Raw genomic sequence first — 5,252 nt, forward strand, 5'->3', positions numbered from 1 at the left:
AAAATGCTATGTCTTGTAAATAAACATGTGCATAATCAGTGTGTCCTTGTATCATCCTCTCAAAGACAAATATTCAAATCAGGATCTGCTTTCATCACCCCAGGTAACCTCCAGCATGACAATGCTCCAACACTTAAGCTGCTAAGTATGAGTATATATTCATTAACTTATATATTCTGTTGGATTTAGGGAATTTATTGGCAGAAATTGCATATAAGTCTCTTGATACAGTTTGTATTAGTGTATAATGACCTGAAATTAAGAATCATTTTGGAGTAAAGGCAGAGACTGAACAGTTGACTGCAATCTGAAACTTTAGTGGTAAATATCACCAAATACTGCAAGCCCTAAAAAAACAGTTGATAAATGAAGTACACCTCACTGTGATGTTAATGTTCCACAGAAAAACTATTTTAATATTGACTATTGACACACATATGAAACAGCAGCAATATCTGAAAATGTTGAATCTTAGACTTCAGGGGATATTTTACAAATTTCTCATCTAATATCACATGAATAAGAATTAAAGAATTAGTGGAAGATTATTATTTGTTTTCTTTAGCTGTCAGAGGTACAGGAAGTTTTTTTTAACCATCCTCCGTGTTGTGGATTTGAATCACGATGTGTGTAGAACTTCTTCGCTGAAGGAAAAAGATGAGCACTCAATCAGGAAATCGTGAGGCATTTACTGACATTAAATAATCTCGAGAGTTGATTCAGCACAAACATGTCTTATTTAAAAGAATATGAGTCAGCCCTTCTCAGGTATTCGCTGAATAAATGTGGACATCATTTTCATTTTGATTATTCATTCATTCATCAAGCAGCTTTTGTGAGTCACCGGGGTTACTGGAGCCTATCCCAGCTGACCTACGGGTGAGAAGCTGGGGACACTCTGTGCGTGACGCCAGTGCACTTGAAAGACAAAACAACAACTCACGCCTGCATTCACACGTATGCACAATTTGAAATGATCAATTCACCTAAGCTGCATGTTTTTGGGGATGGGATGAAACCAGAGTTCCTGTAGAGAACTCGCACAGACACGGGGAGACAGGAATGTAAATAATTGTTTGTGTTTTTTATGTTATGTTTTCCTGTCATATTTCCCTGCTGTTGTTGTTTGCATTTATTTATTGTTTTTTTTCTGCTTCGTGCATAATCTTTTGAACCGCTTCTATGGTTGTGTCATGCTTTATCAACCACAATTGTTTTTAACAACACATACAAATAAATAAATGGAGGACAAACATTCAGATGCAAACCATTTATTTAAGTGAATCATGTTAAAGAAAGACAAAGAAAAATTTGCTCTGCTCCACGCCCCTCTTGTCAGTAAAATCATAGCAGCTGTACCATACAGTGAAACTGGTTTTATTCCAGTCTCCTGACAAGCAAAGGCCTAAAAGTTTGGATGTGGAGTCAGTGACAATCAGGGGCTATAAGGTGGTTGGAGACATAAATAATAAAGGTATACAAGATACAGATTTAACTATTGGTATCAGTTAGACAACAGACTACCTGCAGGGAATAGAACATAATCAAGCAATAATAACAAATTGAGCAGGAAACAACGATTCACGTTTTTCCATAAGGCAATCAGAACTCTTCTGCAGTGTACATTTCTTCAGTGCACATTGCTGAGCGCTTTGCTGGGCACATTGATTCGGTGCAGATCTCTCTGTAGCCCTGTGCGTGGGTCAGTCCACTTCCTTTTACACAAACAGAAAGAAGAGCGCACACACATACTTTATGTTAGGCGCCCACACTTATTACTTAATTATTTCTGTTTGAGTGACAGCTGTAGAAAAGTAAAACATGTAAAATCATACCACTGATCAGGTTGTAGATTAGACAGTAGTCATTTGGCGTGGGGGTACTCTGATTTGCTTTGGAATAAGCCTGTGAGGGTGTAAGATAAGATAAAAGACCTTTATTGTCCCACAGTGGGGAAATTTGTGTGAAGAATGAATAAAAATAACATTAAGAGATGTAAAATGATAATCTGAATTTAAGACACAGGGCACAATTTTTAAAAAAAACAAAAAAAACAACACACCCGCATTTTGCAGAAGAAGGGCGCAGCAGGAGGGTCAAACTCAAAGGTAATCAGGCTGGTTTTGAAGCTGTTGCGGGAAGTATGCTTGATTTCGAGATGTGAGGGAAATGTCTTTACGATCTATTGACAAATAAAAAAATCAAATATATTAAGCAATAAATGAATGATCAAATAAATAAATAAAATGAAGGTCAATTCAGTCTGGAACTCACACGGATTGTTTACTATTCCTATTCTTCCCTTCTGAAACTTACTTACTTCACAAATAACTGTTTGATGTGTCATGCAAAGGTACAATTTTTCTGAAGGTGTCATTGATGGCCAAAAAAACCCCAACAACAAACTGTTACCTCATACATGCACTTTTCTTCACTGTCAAAACACTTCTGTTGTGCGCTCCAACTGTTCACTTGGTTCACTAGAGCACTGGTGATCTCAGTGCAGGACATCTTAAAAAGCCTGCGGGAAGGGAAGGAAGATCAAATATTTTATGTATTCTAACCACAATAACCACATAAATAAAACTCAACCAAATTTAAGTCTTCAAAGAAAGAGACCGTGAACATCTTTAATGTGAGAAGCATTACTTACCACACTGCTCTGCACACTTCTTGGTCCCTGGCATAGATGGAGGTCAGCAGAAGCTGCAGGAGTAAAACTGATGCGGTGATGTGAGCTGCGGCTTTCATCGTGGCGTTAGCTTGAACTGATGTTTTCCAGAGTGGTTGAAGTGATGCTTATATACTCTATTTTCTGGGAAGCCCTGGAACACTTTGATGAGGATCACAAGTGGGTGTTGTTCTGTGAAGATAACAGAAGTGTCCATTTGCCATGTCACACCATTTCTGTGGGAATTAATTTTCCATGCTTACTTACAGAAAGGGGACCTTTGTTTCAGATATGATCTCTCTCTCCATTTTCATCTCCTGTGTGTTTGCTAATATTTTGACAAGGTACTTACTGTATATGATAATGAAATAAATAATTAATATGATTATTATATTATTTAATCAGACCTTTGAATGTTGCATGATTGATAGTATTCAGTAATAAATAGTATTTGTTCATCAGGGATAAAAAATACTGTTTTTCTATAATAGTATTGATATTAATACTGATTTAATTGGTTGACAGTCACCAGCAACTGTACTAACTTTATTGGCTGGATTTTCTGCATTATGAAGATAGTAACGTGCTTCTTTCACTGGTTACACCTTCCACAGTCAAGCTGTCATTTGGACATGTTGAATGTAGAGAGCACAGAAGGATGACCAATGAATCAAATAATGGAGAATTTAACCGTTCTTCTCTAAAGGGTACGCCAGGCACATGCATGAAGACTTTGTCATGTTATAGCTATAAAACTTCAGTCATGTGAACATTGCTGTTTGTCTTTTGACTCCATTAACCCTGAATAGGTCACATAGTAAACAAGATTCAAGAGACATAGGGTCCATGACTAGGTAGGTTAATTATCTTTATGAGAGCCCTTGTCACACCATTATTTTCAAAACGTCATGACTCATTAGTCAAATTGTTCAGAGCCACAACACTATTGGTGCATAATAAATAACTTTTTTTCTTTTCTTTTCTTTTCATAGTCGTTGCCATTCTTGCGTGACTGAAAGATGAAAACTAGTTTGAAATGACAGTGTGTACGAGGGTGAAGTTGTTGTTCACCCTCTTTGGCAGTAGATGGTAGTATAACATCATTTAAAATACAGGTGGCTGTCATGTGTACCTGATACCTCATACCTGACCAGTCATCTGAGAGAATCAACTAGATTAAAGTGGTAAAAACTGTAAACCCCTAAACAGCAGTCCATCATGTTGTCTCAGGCTGACTGTTATACTGTGCATTACTTCTTATTTAACACTAAAACTATTTCACATGTCTGAAAAAAGGTGAAATCCTCAAAATGAATTTTTGGTAGCCCTTAAAAAGGGTCCATTGTCCTAGGCTCTGCAGTGGACACCTTTTAATGTGAAGGATATTTATACACCTTTTCTTTTAATGTTTATCCACATCTACCTCACTGATTTGTGTTACTACATTCTTACTGACTGTACTGCAAGGGTGAACCTTTCTTTGAACATAGAAGTTAAATACAAATCAAATTTTATTAAGGTCACAGATGGTTTACTTGACACTTCTCACTTTGAGCTTTATCCTTTTTGTGAATTTGATCTCACATTCCTTCTTTTCAGCTGATTAAAGAATTGATTTAAACTTTACTAGTCACTCATCACAAGGGGTAAAAAAATGCATTCTTATTGAATGAGTGATGATATATCTATTAAAGACAAGTCATGTGAGTGTTGTCATTTCTCGCCTGTCAACATTGATCCCAACAACAAGTCACATTGTAGATGAGCATGAGGAGACATGGGATAGACAATTAGATAACCATCTTTATTACAGCTATGCTATCTATTAGTAAAATGATATACTGTAGATACACATTTAAACAAGCAAAGCTGACAATGTGTGCAGAGTTGCTGCTTTTCACTCTGGTACTTCACGTGGTTGCCATTCTTACTTGAGTAGGCGAGGAAAATGCATTTGAATTTAAGTAGCCGTGAGTGAAGCTGATGTTCTGGCAGAAGATAGCAGCAAGAAGATATTTCAATGATATTTTCAATGAGTAATGGCTCTACATGACAAAATGATGAAAATAACGTGAGAAGTGAGAAGTAACAATAGACAAACAGAAGAAAAATAAATCTAAGAGGTTGCATCAAAAATTGTTAAAATCCACAACAGTATCAAAGGGATCATCTACCTCTACTAAGGTCGAACACTGATACATTTCTGTTCGGCTTGAACAAAATTTAGTAGACATTGGTGGTACTGTTGATGACAAATATAATCATTCAAAGGTAGATGAAATGATAGTCGAAGGACACACAAAACTCAGATGAATACATGTATGTCGAAACATGTAAATATGAGAAATAATTCCAGTTTACTGACAAATTACTATTTAAAAAAATACATTATGAAGCAATGCTGACTTGCAAATGTTGTTTCTGCTTTTATCAAACACTCATAACCTGATTTTATCCATTTGTCTAAAGTATAATTCAAAGAATGTACTAGAAACCAAAAAAAAAGATCAATTATTCCTGTACAACACAAAAATATTTCATGGTGTCACTGAAGACAATCAGAATGAGTCACCCGCGTGTC

Source organism: Antennarius striatus, chromosome 18 (genome assembly GCF_040054535.1).
Source record: "Antennarius striatus isolate MH-2024 chromosome 18, ASM4005453v1, whole genome shotgun sequence".
Taxonomy (NCBI): domain Eukaryota; kingdom Metazoa; phylum Chordata; class Actinopteri; order Lophiiformes; family Antennariidae; genus Antennarius; species Antennarius striatus.